This window comes from Acomys russatus, chromosome 1, assembly GCF_903995435.1.
Source record: "Acomys russatus chromosome 1, mAcoRus1.1, whole genome shotgun sequence".
In the NCBI taxonomy this organism is placed as follows: domain Eukaryota; kingdom Metazoa; phylum Chordata; class Mammalia; order Rodentia; family Muridae; genus Acomys; species Acomys russatus.
In genome coordinates this window covers 87,721,228-87,737,394 of record NC_067137.1, presented here as the reverse complement: position 1 = coordinate 87,737,394, position 16,167 = coordinate 87,721,228, and positions in this window count along the sequence as shown.

Below are 16,167 nucleotides of genomic sequence, written 5' to 3'. Positions count from 1 at the left end.
TACCAAGAAGAGACTTGATACCCTATGAGCATATACAGGGGGAGGAAGTCCCCCTCAGTCAGAGTCATAGGGGAGAGGAGTAAGGGGAAAATGGGAGGGAGGGAGGAATGGAAGGATACAAGGGATGGGAGAACAATTGAGATGTAATATGAATAAATTAACAAAATATATATATATATTTTTAAAAGATCAGCTACTTGGCTGTTTTGGTTTGGTTGGCCATGTAACATGTTCACAGGGGCCAGGAACTGTGATATGTGTGCCTTCGAGAACTCCATTCTCTTTGTTCTGTCTACCACCTTTCAAGGCACAGCTCAGGCTCGTTTTCTTCCAGAACTCTTCCTCCAAAACCTGCAACCAACCAGACTCAGCAACTGCTTTGCTAAAACCACATTGTGGCACCTTTATTTCTCGTCCTTGTCTTACTGTGGTTTGGATCTTAAACCTTCTCCATGGGCTCATATATTAAAGGGTTGGTCACCAGCCTAAGATGCTATTCAGAGATGACAAACCATACTGAAGTAGACCTTAGTGAATGGAAGTTAGGTCACTGTAGTGTGCCTTTGAGGGGGACAGTGGGATCTTCCTCCTTCCTCTGCCATGAGGCAAAAAGACCTCTACTAGGCTCTCCTGCCATGATGTACTTACAGTTACAGCCATAGCCCCAATGTAACCAAGCCACGTGACCATGGACTGGGTCCCTGAAACTGTGAGCCACAATAAGTCTCTCCTTCTGTTGCTTTGTCTCCAACATTTGGTGCCATTGATGGAAGGCTGATGGGTACATTTTGTTCCAAGCTCTACTGAAGGCCTCCGGAGACTGGGGCAGAGGTTCTACACACTCTGAGTTTCCCTGCCCCCTAGCATATCCCCTTCCTCACAGAGCATAGGGTACTGTGAAAATGTGAGGACTGGTCCATTGAGGAGCCTCTTTACCTCTCACCCTCACTCCATTCCAGAATTACAGAAGTACTGAGTTGGTCATAAGAAATGATGACGATTTCATGTCTATCCAAAACACTCAAAAAATTTTCAAAATGCAATTTACAAACATGGCGAAACATCAGTGTAATTGGTAAATATCATGCTAGGGTTTGAGGTGATCAGAAATGTCGTGGCCAATACAGAAGCCACTAGGCCTGTGTGGATGTTTACATTTAGATTTAAGTAAGTTAAAATTAATTTAAGTTATTAAGTGTTCAACTGCCCACAATAACTGCATTTCAATTATTCAGAGCTACGTATGACAAGTGATTACTGTATTGGCTGACACAGATACATCACAGGGTTCCTGGAAGTCCTTTGCATAGTGCAGGTTTAGGCTTAATGAAAATCCCTGCAGGCTATGCTCGAACTGGGATGTTTGTGTCAAAAGAGTCAGAGGTAGAGTAGGGCGTGTGGAAGGATATAACTACTTTCAGCTCCTTCAGGGGGCACCATTCACAATAGTTACTAAAGTTTTTGCCATATAGCCAGTGGGTAACATTTAAGAAGTATTTTCTTTCTGATGAAATTAGTTACTTCTGGAGCCAGTTTTCCATGGTGGCCACATTCAAATGTAGATTAGATCATTTTATGTGTCTCTGGGTTGTTTAATTGACAAGTACAGTGTGTGTGTGTGTGTGTGTGTGTGTGTGTGTGTGTGTGTGTGTGCGCGCGTGCGTGCGTGCGTGCTTGCACAGGGGCACATGTGCATTGTGGGATGACTAGACCAAGTTATTCATGCACACATTTTTTTCCACACTCACCTCTGTGTGTAGTAAGAGCACTTAATATCTCAATGAATTTTAAAGATACAATATTTTGTTCTCAGTCACCAGGATGCCGAGCAGATCTCTTGAAATCACACCTCCTAAGTGAAATTATGTGTCCTCTGTGACCCAAGCTCGATCATTCCTTAATATAAACAATGTAGCCACAGCCTTGACTAGGTTAGAACTTCAATATACTGTTTGGTAAGCTTTGGGTGTCATGGTAAAGTCCCACAGACTGGTGTCTTACATAGCACACGTTTATTTTCTTACAATTCTCTGGGCTGGAAGTCAGCAGTGGAAGTCCTATTTTCTTGGCTCACCAACAGCCACTTCCTGTGTCCTCACAGTAGTTCCTCGTCTTTTTATAAAGATGTCAATCCTGCCCCACCTGACAGCACAGGAGGGTAGAAGACCCTCAGGCTGTCCTGACCTTGAGATATGGGGTGCCATTATGATTAATAAATATCTGAGGGACAGGTGGGAAAGAGAGAAACACAGAATAGTCCGTGCACAAAGGAGAAAGGTGGAACTAGACGCGTGATGGTCATAACAAGGGAGAGAGGGGACTGAGGGCAGCATGCTGCCATTGCCCTGTAAGGTCGCCAGGATGCAGACTCAGTGCCTGGACCCCTAAGCGTACCTCCTGGCAGTAGGATCCCCATGACAGAGGCCTGAGATGAGAAAAGGTTCACCTTTCGGATTGGACCTTCATTGATGGACCACCATAGTCTCCAATGGCACCAGAGGCCGTGTTAGTGTCTGTGGTCCATGCTGCTGCCCAAGGTCCGATGAAGCTTGGGATCCATGTGTGTAGTCTGTGCCACTGCATGATGACTTGGTGACATCCAAGGGCTTTGCTGCTGGCAAGGGGGAGGTGGTGACACACACTGATGTGACTGGTTTGTATAGCCAGCCGAGACCATGCTAAGGCTGGTGGTCTGTTCAGTTGCTTAGGGCTATTAGTGAGTCAGTGGTCCTGATATGGCCAAAAGGCAGCCGTGTTGGTGTCTCTGGCCCATGTTATCACTGAAACCCATGTAGATGTGTATGGTCTGATATTGAAGTCCAGCTTTGTCATCATAGGGTAAACTGAGTCAGGGTGTAGATCAGGCAGCTACTCGGTGACCTTGCAGACTTTTCTCTGAGGGCGGCTTTCCAAGCCAGAACTGATTGTTACCAGCAGCAGCTTCCACTGACAGTGGCAATATGAGAGGCCAGGATTAAACCATTGGCCTTGGCCAGTGCTGATAGCTTTCTGGCCTGGGCTTAAACCTATTTATGGTAAGCTTGGGCTAGAGCTATTGGCTTTAGCGTGGACTTTCCACTGGTAGCGACAAAGTGTCTAAAAAAGGAAAGGAGGAGAAAGGAATACACACACACACAAACACACACACACACACACACACACACACACTAATGAGGTAAGACAGACTCCAGTAGGTAGGTTCGAACAAGCATCTTCTACAAGTGTCTCTTACTGTAGGCATATACATACATACATACATACATACATACATACATACATACATACAAACATACATGCATGCATACATACATACATACATACATACATACATACATACATGCATACATTCACACATTGGGTGGGTGGACCAAACTCCAAAGAGTTCCAACAACTTTATTATTTCTCCCACAGCTTATATATCCCAGCAAGGTCTCTCAAGCAGTAAAAAAAATCACAGTGTGGTCACATTCTATTTTCTTTAAATGAACAATTACAATGAGTATATTGTAAGGAAAACATGTTCCCCAATACTTTCACATGATAAAATGTTTTACATACTGTGGATGAAAACCAAACATGAAGAGAAGTTATTCCGAAGAGCACATACACATTTGTAACTAAGAGATTTGTTATATATTAACAAAGGATGAGCAAGCAAGGTAATTTCTCAGCCAGTTTCTCTTTACTGGCAGGCCGCTATTTGTGGTTTACAAAGAGAGAATCAATTATCTTAAAAGGTAACCTTATAAAAAAATTTAGAAGAGCCAGGTGGTGGTGGCGTAGGCCTTTAATCCCAGCACTCGGGAGGCAGAGGTAGGGAATTGCTGTGAGTTCGAGGCCAGCCTGGTCTACAAACTGAGCCCAGGGCAATCAAGGCTACACAGAGAAACCCTGTCTCAAACAAACAAACAAGCCACAAAAACAAAACAAACAAACAAATTCAGAAGAATCACAAATCTAAACTTCTGTATAAAATTACTCAGCCATTTCTACTTTAAATCCTAAAAGTGTGTATCTACTCATTAGTAATTTTTTTATTTAATCATATCGGGAAGCTGAGGCCAAGCAATCATAATCTCAGTCACTGGCCCAGTTTGAAAGAGTCTCGTCAGCCAGTGCCATTCTGGGCTATTGTTTTTTGTTTGTTTTGTTTTTATTTGTTTGTTTGTTTGTTTGTTGCTCGCAACCTTAAAAGGTCCCTAGCTTTACAATTAAGGGTTTACTTTTCTTAACTTCAAATTGTTCCCTAAGATCTTCTACACCAGAGCCACTAAGCAAAAACATCTTTACCTAACCTTGCTAAACAATCTATTTTTCCAAATTCTTGCTAAGGGTAGTGGTCGCTGCTAGCAATCTACATCTCTAAGTTCTTTTCAGGGGCGGTGGGTGGGTCATTAGTGTGCTCCACCCTCAGTGCCTGAGGGAGATGGAGCACTGTTAATGTGGTGGTGATGCTGCCCGGTGAGGGACTGGAGGCCTCCTTAGAGTTCTCATGCAACCCATGTGCTATGAGGGGTGTGGCAGCCACAAGGGCAGCAAGCAGAGTTGTGCTAAGCTCCATAGCAGCATGAAGTCCTCAGGACACATAATCCTCAGGGTTAAGCCTCTCCAAGACACCTATCAAGGGTATGCTAACCAGCGGGCCCCATTCCATGAGTTCTAGAGCTGTTTTGCCGTTCATCCTGCACTGCCCCCAACAGTCTGGCTTGCCACCTGAAGCCATATTGATGTCCCTGTGAGCGAGAGGGCCGGCCTCACCCTTGCTAGCCCACAGCATGGTGGACTTGGGAGAACTGTCCCTGCTCCTCACAGGAGAGCTGGTTCCACCCATTGCCAGCAGCTGAAAGGCTCTCCTCAGTTGATTGCTTCTGGCTTGGATGCAGGAGGAGAAAGGCTCATCCTTGTGGGGAGGTCGGGGGTGGGGGCTGGGGGGATTGGGGCACTAGGAATTTGACCATGCTCCAATGAGGATATGAACAACACAAAATGGACTTTTCCCCTTTTCTTTGTTGGGGAGGAGGAGGTCACAAGGGGAGGTGAGACAGACATGGGAAGACTGGAAGGTGAGTGTGATCAGGTATATGATGTGAGTTTCCCAAATAGTCAATAAAAAGCAAGTAAGAAAGTAAACCCTACAGTCTTAATGGATAACTCCCCTCCCCCATACTCGCATGCCTCATTTAATTCCAGTTAACTTCGTGTAGTCATTGTCTCTAAATATAACCCTTTGGGGGATGCTGTTGTGTCTATGGCTAATGTTAGTTGAATAAATGGGGAGATGGGATGAACTTGGACAAGGCTATATAAGCCGAGACGTGGCTGTGTTTTAGGCAGTGCTGTGTGAATAGCTTTGGATCTGTGGAAAGAGCACTGATTCACAGATTTCTGTTGTCATAAATGAGGTTGATGCTGCTCGGTTCTCTGAGGAAGAAAGGAGTAACACGTACTGTTTGACCTAAATACATAAGACATGATCTGAGGATGTAACACTGGGAGCTGCTCATGTCAGTTTATATAAGTAAGGACGATGCTTACACGTGAGCAATGGAGGCTTTTGTTAGGGAATCTCAATTGTAGTCGTGCCGGCTGGCATTTAGTGAGCAATTGGCCTATGTGCTGGCAACGTGCTAAGCAATCCCTGTGCATCTTCTCATTGAATTCTGAGCATTGCCCGATGAAGTCATCGTATTCTCATACCCATCTTATGGCAGAGTGCTTTTTGAGGCCTGTAGTGGCTTATCAGTTTGTCAGAGGTTATATAGTCCGTGAGAAGTAAAGTCAGACTTCCAAGTTGGTTTGTGGATGGCAGTCTGTGCCCTTTATCCCCACTCTGTGCTGTCTGTGCTGGGAGGAATGTTCCCAAAAGGGCCAATAAGAGGCAACACACACACACACACACACACACACACACACACACACACACACACACACGCTTACCCAACCCTATTCTACTTAGCTCTAGCCAAAATCACCTGCAAAGCAGGATCCATCCATAAGGCAAATCATGAGCAGAAAGCTGTGGGTTGAGGACAGGGGTTTCTGTGCAACCTTATGTTTGGCTTCCATGATTCTCGGGTTTCTCTTCCTCCTGGCTCTGCTCAGGTGCAACACCGGGCAGGCAGAGCCATCTTCCAGACCCAGCAACTTTGCCAATTTGTTATCGTGCAAACAAATCCTGCCTAGTGGTGCCATTGCTGTAATGGGAAAGAAGTCCATCCATTTCCAATTCTGCAATGTGGGCAGACTTTTAAAGGCTCTGTTTTCCACTCACATATTAATTTCCTTCCTGCCACAGCTCCAAATAGCTTCTGCTCCTAAACATGAGCCATTTTGCTCAGGGTAGGGAGGAGGAGGTAGAGTAATATTTCGCTTGTGCATCCTTCCAAATGAGACAAGGATAAAGGGACCCACTCTTGTCCTGTCTCCAGACAATACCGGAAGGAAGTTAGACAGAACAAAAATCTAAATCCTTCCTCAGTAACACTCTGCACAGCACAGTTGATAAGAATGCTCTGTATGTATATGTGTGTATGCATGTATGTGTATTTATGTATATATGTGTAGGTGTGTATATGTGTGTATATGTGTATGTGTAATATATTTATACATGTATATACACATGTATACATATATATATACACACATGTGTGTCTGTGTCTGTGTGTGTGTGTTCACAATAGAGCTGTGAGAGCTCAGGACTTTCCTGGAACATTCCCTTTCTCTCTGGAAATGTTACAGGTCTAAGAAGAAGACAGTTCAAGACACCATGCCCTTAACGTGCTCTTGAGGCTGGACAGGAACACGTTCTTCAAGATCTTTTCCCCATTTCCCTCAAAGAGCCCCTGTCAGTCAGCCACCCTCTACCCCAAGGCCTTGGCTGATGCTCTGTGCCCCTAGTCCGCATGGTGCTACGGTGTTATCTCATACTCGACAAACGGAGACAGATGTCTTCTTGGCCTCAGTGGGTATCCTCTGTCAGAGTTTAGCTGATGGGAAGCCAAGGAATAAACTCCCAGAATGGGTCTCTGCCTTCTGCGGCCTCTGCCCTCCATTCCCGCCCCCCCCCCCCAGCCCATGTCTGCTGCTCTGTTCTGCTATCATGTTCCTCTGAGAGTAAGGATGGGGACTTCCAAGCCACGAAAGAAGATATAAATGTCCTTCTCTGCCCTGACACATTCACTGTTCATTAAAACCCTAATGTTTTAATCCTTTTTGCAGATTGCTTTTCCTGATTTATCTCCCCCTCCCCATCCTGGAAGCTAGTGACTCTCAATTACTATTATCTGAGAGGTGCCGTGTTTGTGTACATAGCCAGCGGCTCCGATGCGCTTATTATTTGCAGAGCGTTTCTGTGCTCTCTCCAGCTTGCTACGTGATGCTACTTAGAATCTACTGTGTGATCTTCACACTTTGGGTCCCATTTGCTTGCAGGCTTCTAGGCTTATCAGACCCATGTGTCACCTGCCATGGTATGAATTATTCACAGGCATCATGTTCTTGGGTTTAGAACAAAAAGTTAATTTATTTTCTTTATTTTTTAGATTTGTTTGTTTAGTTATTTAGTTGTTTTAGTTAATTTATTTTCAATGGGAGGTGGGGCTGCAAGATGGATAGACAATGACCCCTCTGATGTGTAAGTCCAGTGCCCCATCTTCTCACACGTTACTCCAGAAACTTCTCTAGGAAACCTTCCTACAGCAAAAGGCCTCACCTCTTCTCCAAAGGGAACTCAAAACCTCACTGAGGACATATCTCGTCATCTGTGAGGTTAGGCGTACTTTCTCTGCCTGGCAGGAACGAGTTAGCAGTGACATCGGGCTACATTCGTGGGATGTATTTCATGTCACAATGGGAGATTTTCAGATGTGGAACATAGGCCAACTTCAATCAGATGAGAGACTCTTAAACACATACTTTATTACTGGATTTTAGTCTTAGCTATTATCAAATTGCTTGGTCCTAAAATTTATTTTTTTAAGTGTTTGAAGTTCCCTTTGGCTGTTGTCTGGCCTTTGGTGTCCTGGCTGTCTTGGAGACTGAATAGTACCTGGTCCTGTGTTTGATTTCTGTCCCAAATGGATCAGCTATGATTGTGCATAAGAATGACACACTTAGCATGAAAGGCGGAGAAAACAGGACAGTGTCTGACAGGAAGTGGATATCTCAAAATTAACAAGACTACAAAACCATCCATGACTGTGTGATATAGTTTAAGTTGCTCTCTGGTTAGGAAAAGCCCAGGCCACATATCCATTAACTGTTTTGGGGCAAGGTATTTAATATCTCAAAACCTATGGTCCAGCACAGACAGAAGGAGGGAAAAGAAAGATGTGGAGAACTTTCAGATGAGATATTACATTTAACATCAGCCACCGTAAGCAAGGATTCTTACCACAGGGTTTGTGAACCATGCCTTACCAATAAGGTACAGGGTGATTGGCACTGAATGAAGGCATCTCCATGACAACCACCACGTATTTTACTTAACAGGCCCCCTGACAAATCACCGAAGGCCCTATTTTGCTTTTTAGCTACAAGGCCCCTTGACCATTCTGGGTGCATTAACAGGGTAAACAAAGAGTTTCTTCTTTTAAATCCAAAGATAGCCTTTACTAATTTCAATTAGCCCATGAAGATGCCCTCTTTTTTAAAAAAAAAATCAACATTATAAAATAAGATGGACACCCACCATCTCCATTCTCATTTTTACCCAGAGGTGGCTCTCACTGTCAGTAGGATATGCTTTCTGCCTTTTGCAGTGCATTAGCCATGTATACTACACCTGTAGAAAAATGTATTGTGTTGTACAGTTGGGTTTTTATATATGTTGTCAAGACATGCTCATTCCATAATTTGATCTTCTTTGTTGATTCAACAGTAGCTCTTGGAGATCTTTCCCTGTCAGTAGATATAATACATTTATTAAAAATCTACCATAAATGGGCCTGGCAGCATAGCTCCGTGGTTCAGTGATGATGTGGCCTGCTTAGGGCCCCTGGTTCCACGCCCAGCACTGCAGTAAGCAAATAAAAATCATGATCTATATACATGTTTTTGCATGAGCCAATGTATTTAACCAACTACATTTGGGTGGTCATTCAAGTCAGTTCACATTTCAGAAGCCATTGTCAAATAACTCCACAAAGCTTGTAATCCTGCCATCAGAATAGGGAAATAAGGTTGGTTTGGATTTGGTAGATGTTTTCTAATATTTGGATGTTCATTTCCCTGTTTAACAGTTAAACTGAGTGCTTTGGCTTATATTTATGGGTTATTTGCACTTCCTTGTCTGTGAACTGGCATTATATATTTTTACAACGTTTTCCTATTTGATCTTTCTTCATTTTTTATTAGAGGTTCTTTATGTATTCTAGATACTGATCCCATATTGAAAACATTTTTCTTTTCTGTCTTTCAACCGTTTCTATGGTTTTTGTTTCCCCGCCCCTACAGATGTTCTTCATGTTGACGTAGTCCAATATATTAGTCTTATGTGCACTTGGGAGTTTGCACATTGCTTAGAAATCTCTATTGTGCCAAATCTTCGGAGAGGGAGGGGGAGGCCTTCAGAAGTCCAATAGTTTCTATTTGCATCTAGATTGTTAATGATAGTGGTGCTCTAGGCAAAAAAAAAAAAAAGTAGCATTCACATGTCTCAGCAATACAGCTGGGTCGGGGCACCCCTCAACCACTCAGCGGGCCATGCTCTCCCGGAGCATGCGCGATTCCAGAAGTGTCCAGCAGAGGGCAGCGTCTGAGCAGGTCTGCCTGTCTCCACAAGGGCCAGGAAGGGTTCTGTGCCTCACCGAAGGGAACATTTTTAACTGCTCAGAAATTAGTAAAATCCAATGAGAGAGACTGTAGCTGAGCCAGGAGAAAGACCAGGAGCAAAGTTTGTTTCTCTGTGTACTCCACAGTGGGGAGTGAACCGGGCAAGGGGAAAGTGTCCTGGCAGCCTCTGTGTTTTCACAGGCTCCGAGAGGGCGCAGATCAAAGCCGGCCAGCATCACAGAGTTTTCTCCAAGGGAAGTTTCCATGTCCGCTTAAATCTGATCCACACTCCTGAGATGAAAGCTCCAGTTTTCCAGAGGAAATGCTATTTACTGGACAAACAACAGGGGGCATGGAGACACGCAATCCCCAAACTTAGTCTGATTTCATCAATAATTCAAAATCTGTCTCCTTTTGTTTGAAGGGTTGGGTAAAAAGACACCAGCGGCCAGAGGCACAGCTGACATCTGAGGGGAACCCCAGGAGTTACCACGCAGCACTGCCCAGCATAGTTCCCTTCCTGCCTCACCGGCCCACGTACTGAGCTAACCAGGCCCCGTTTCTGTTGGTTTGTATAATATTGTTAATGTGGGCTCAACTACATGATGAAACCAGAGGAGAGCTCATAGACCCGCATAAACATATCGATCCAAATGAATCTACATTTCTGAGCAAGCCTCTGTGTTCACAGGTGGATTGTCCCTGCTTGCCTCTCGGAAACTCTGAGCCTTTCTCTGTATGTGGATCCAGGCAGTGGGTGTGAGGACTCCCAGGACTTCTTGCTTGCTGGCTCTGGTTCTGGTTCTCATTGGGCCAAGAGGGTGAGAGAGTGTGGCTCTGTTCTCCTGGAGACTGGGAGCAACTAGGGAGTAACATAAGGGTAACGAGGCACACAGTCCTTTCCCCTATTCCTGCCTGGGAGTGTTGTCAGAGGTTTTCAGATAGGCCAGGGTTTCCGTAACCCCCATTGGCCGCCATTAACCCTGGTTAGAAACAGCCCCTTCATTAATTTATCTACAGCCGTGTCTTTTGAGCATGCTCTTTGATCTCTGCCCAAACCTTGACTAACACAGAAACCTAGATCCATCTTAATCCCTCATGCTTAAAACAGGTCAAGTGTACAGTCAATGTTTACCATGGTTTTGGACTCCCTCTTCAACACAGATAATTTGTAAGTCCACTAGTGGCTACTGCCTTCATGCCTTTCCAAGATACAGATCAAAACATTGTAAATCTGCCTTTACAAATCCTGCTGCAGAGGCAGGGGTAGCTGGGTGGGTAGAGCTTGTGTCCAGTATGTTTGATCCTTGGAAATGCTCTCTACCCTCACCCCAACCCCCTCAGCCCCCCAAAAACACTCCTCTGTCTAAATACATTTTCTGCAATTCTCTGCTGTTGGTTTTCAGAGCCCCTTCCCCGCAGGCTTGCGGAAATGTCTCGTTTACTGTAAATATTCTCCATTTCAGTCATAAACTTTGAAGGCAAGAACCTGGAAGATGAAAGGATCACAGGACCCAATTTGGAGGCCCATGATAGTCTGACTGATTCATTAAGGGATGGTTGTAGATAGTTGCCAGAGACGTAAATTGCATTTATATGCTGCCCTCCCCTTGAGGGAGGGGATTGCTGTCTTGTAAGCTAAACAGGCAATAAACTGCCACTCTAAGTAGGTAAAGCCATTTAGCTTTCATCTCTCCAGTGGACACATACAGCTAAGTGAGCTGCTCTCCCAGACGCCTTCTCCTCACCTTCCACCTGCAGCTGCAGGCTGAAACAAAGCAACAAAACTCTAGAAACAGTGACAGGAGAAGATCCTAATGGATGCATTGGGTAACCCCAACACCTGAGATCTGTTAGGTGCCTGCTTTAGCTAAACCCAGAGTCCTTTTTGTTATCTCTATCTCTGTCTTTCTCTCTCTCTGTCTCTCTCTCTCTCTCTCTCTCTGTCCATTTCTGTTTCTCTTTCTCTGTCTCTTTCTTTCTGTCTCTGTCTTTCTATCTCTCTGTGTCTCTGTCTCTCTCTGTCTCTGTCTTTCTGTCTCTGTCCATCTCTGTCTCTCTTTCTCCCTGTCTTTTTCTATCTGTCTCTGTCTGTCTGTCTGTCTCTGTCTGTCTGTCTCTCTCTGTGTCTCTGTCTCTCTCTGTGTCTCTGTGTCTCTGACTCTCTCTGTCTCTCTCTGTCTCTGTCTCTGTCTCTCTCTCTCTCTCTCTCTTTCCTTGTGATAGTGAAGGCTGAGCCCAGGGCCCTGAGAGTACTATCACTGGGCTATATCCATGGCTCTTTTTAAATGTTATTTTGAGACGAGATCTCACTTGAAGCCTCTTTGCCTCGTCGGCCTCTCAACTGGCTCAGGTTATAGCCCTGTGCCACTGGGACTAACTACTGAGTCTTGCTCCCTCACACAGTCCTAGATTTTGTCACCCGTTCTTCCTAGATGTCCCTCTTAGTCTAGTGGACACTGCCTCTTGCCTGGGCCACTTCCCACCTTGTTTTCAGCCCTTATGTACTGACCTGAAAGATGTCCTAAGACCTTTCTGTCCCTGTATCATCTACGTTCTAGGATGGCTAAAAAACTTCTGGGTCTACATTCTGTTCCTTGCCTCTACCCAGAACTTACTTAGAGTCCCCTGGGCCACCGCAGTGGCTTCATGATGTGCAGATGCTTTGACCATTAGTACTGCTTGCAAGCCGGCATGGCCTAATCTTCCCACCACTTCTGGGTTGTCTGATGCCTCCCTGCGATATTTGGGCCTTTTGCTTTCTTCTAGGCCACTGGTCTTTAAGCCTCCTAATACTGTGACCCTTTAATACAGCTCCTCGCGTTATGGTGACCGCCCCAACCATAAGACTGTTTTCATTGCTACTTCATAACTGTAACTTTGCTACCCTTATGAGTCATAATGTAAATATCCGTGTTCTCCTATAGTCTTAGGCAAGTGAAAGGGCCGTTCGACCCTCTAAGGGATAGCGACTCACAGGCTGAGAAGGACAGTATTAGTCCTTAAATGTGCCGTTGACTATCCCCGTTCATCTTTTTTCATTTGCCTGTGAAGTTTTCTTAAGCAGGAATACCTGCTTTTATCCATATAGCTCCAATGTGTCTCTCTGAACTCCAACAAAAACTAACGCTTTCATCATAGGACCATTTTTCTATCTGAGATGAGGCCATGTTTGCCATTACACACTCTCTTGATGTGGCTAGGGCTTGTAATTATGTATTCAACCAAGAACCCACTGCCATCTTTCACTAGAATGAATATTATGTGGGGTTGAGAACAGTGTTTGCTTTTGTTTACCGAGCACTGAGTCTGGTGTATTTGACAACCTCAACGAAGACCTGTTAAGTGAGTGAACACTGTCATGCTCACATGTATGGCCATTAATGGTGCCACCGTGGAGTAAAGAAATAGATGCTCTGATATTCTTTGTCTGGGGAGAAGGAGATTAAATACTGCTCAGAGGTAGTGGCAGGCAAAGAGTCTGTGATTTGGGATAATCAACTTCTATATAGACCTCTTCCTAGTCTAGTTCAGTTCAGTGCTGGTGATGTGTACACCTTCAATCTCAACATAACCTTTGACCTGGAAGTACTCTTCACTTTCCTGGGCTCCCTGCTCTGTTGGCTCTTGGCACAATAAGCTGAGAAGTCTGGCCTCTGTTCCCAGCAGTGCCTCTGGCCAGATGCAGCCGCAGAGCTTGAAAGCTAGCAGTCTCCCGGGACTTCTTTCTCTCTGTTAATTATTGGCAATGCAAATGAAGCATTAAATTACAGAGAAGAAGAGATTTTGTTCAGAAGCTTGAGTTTTAAGAACCATTCTATAGGAAATCAAATGGAAAAGAGAAAGCCAAGCACATGGGTCTTCTTCCTTTAATTCTCCCAAGTGCTGGCCAAGATTGCAGCTTAGGTGCAGTGTCTAAGGCAGGGCAGCCAGGGCCTGGGGAGGGTAATGGATACACAGAGCTTTCCCAGCCATGCTTGGATGCAGATAACTTACAGGGATTCTTCAGCACAGGCACCTGACCTCTGCCCCAGAGTTTCTGATTCCTAGCAAGTTCCCAGGTACTGCTGGTCTCTGGGAGCTATCTTTGAGACCCTCAGAGCTATGCTGTGCTCCCTCTAGCTCAGAGCCCCTCAGTCTTTAATGAGCATTTTCTCCCCTGGAGATCTTGTTAGTGTGGGTTCTGATAGAGTATACTGAAGGAGAGCTAGAGACTCACAGTATTCAGCAGTTCCTAGGTGACGAGGATGCTACCGAGGCAGTGAAAACTGAACACTGAGAAGCAAGGTGGCCTGTCAGCCATGGTGTGTGAAGACTTGCTTCCCTCTGGCCTCCTGTGTCTTTTCTTTCTGCCCTCCCAGGGTGTCAGATATTTTGGAAAACCTCGAAAAGAGGTGAATGCAGGGGAATGTTAATCAAATACATGTGTTCCAGAGCGTTATGCCTGCCTAACGGGAAGCCAGCGAGCTGGCAGGGATTCATTTCTTCTGTTCTGTCGTATTTTTCTTCTTGAGACAGGGTCTCATATAGCCCAAGCTGGCGCTAAGATTTTCTGTGTAGCCAAGAATAATCTTGAACTTCTGATCTTCCTGCTTTCACCTCCCAGATGCTGGGATTGTGAGCCTGTGTTGGCGTGGCCAGTTTGTATGTCCTGAGGATCAAACCTAGCGTGTCATGTATATGAGACAAGTGCCTCAGCAATTAAACTGCATCCCTCGCTCCCAGGGGAGGCTTTTGTCCGAGTTACAGCAGGACACTAGGCTTCTGTTATTCCTCTTTGCTGGGTAGGCCTGGCCCAGGAGGCTGACTAGTGTGAAGCAGAGACGGTATGGCGCTACTAGAACAATCATGGAAATATAAAGTGTCACTAGTGGTCCACCAGCTCCGTGGAATAAAAAGCAAAGCCCTCCTCTTTATCAATGAGCCTCCGGGTTGTAGCAAATGGTTTAAGAGAATAAGGCCTGGGATTAAGAAATGAGGATTCCAAGCCTTAGGTGAAAGTGTGTGTGGACAGTTTGCCAACACACCGTGGCAGTAAGAGTTTAATGAATGACAACGGTTGTCTTTGTTTTAAAAAGAGGAAGTTACTAGTTATGGGAGAACCAGGAGTCACATGGAAATAACGTTGACATCTTGATAAAGTAGGAGACAAAATGGAAATTTGGACCATTGGGCTTGCTTGTGCCCCTTAGCTCACGGAGATAAGCAACCTGTAGGTTGGGTTGGTGGGAGAAGAGATTATACAAGACTGGGAAGGCTGTCAAATGAGGGACATGTCAGCTTATGGAAATTTTCCAGAGGGAAGGAATTGTGGAACAGCTGAACTCTTAAATGTGAGACTTCCAGAGCCCGGGTGAATTTCCTTACTTCGTTTATTAAATTGGCAGCTGCTGCCGCTTCAGGATCTCTGTGGGAAACACTGGGCAACGTGTGCCAGCCTACGTGGTCAACTGTAATTCGTACATCGATGTTACTCATCTTAACAAAGTAAATAGTTGCCTCGTATTGCCTGGACTGTCAACCCAAGTGATATACCCGAGGATGAAAATGCCAAGCCCTTGAGTTATACGTTGCATCTGTCTTGTAGCCTGACCCTTTTGTCGACTAAAGAGTCTCCATGATTTTAATTATTATTTAATAAATGAGACACAGGCCTCATCAGAAAGCTGAGTACAGGTAGAGGCCAGGTAAGGCCACCTGAGAAGGACTCACCTTGACTAACCAGACAGGGAGCTTGTGAGCTTGGCTGGGAAAGAACAAGCCTTGTGTCTCCCTCCCAATCTGTTCCTCAGTCTAATGCATCTCATTTATTGTTAATGCTGTTTCTGCTGGCTCATTTGCAAATAGCCTGAATAAAACATTAGAGCAGAGTCGGGGGGGGGGGCACTCACTGACTTCCATTACTGTTTCTGCTACATTCCTGTCCTCCTTTCCTTTCCTCTGGTCCCTTCATTACTCTGATTAACAATCTTTATCTAATTGGCTTCTCGTGAAACAGCCAGATAGGACTCCTGGCCTCTCTCAGGGATGGTGAGAAAACAGCTCCAGTAGGCCTAGCCTTTGTCTTTGTGCTTTTGTTTTTATGGATAGAGGATGGGAAAAAGCAAGCACTGAATTTGGCCATGACCTTGGAGAAGATGTATGAAAGGAGAGGGCCGCTCCGTTCTCCTCAGTGATAGGCCTGTACCCATGGAAGGGCGGGACAGCAGGTCAGTTCGGAACAAACCATTGTTCAAGTGAAGTCCTGAGTGATAGAAACTGGCTAGGAGGCAAACCTATGTATAATTGTAAATAAAGCAGATTAGAAAAGGCACCGCTATAGGTTTAGTCAGTAAAGTACCCTCTCTTCAAGTATGAGGACCTGAGTTTAATCCTCAGCAACCATATCAAAAGCAA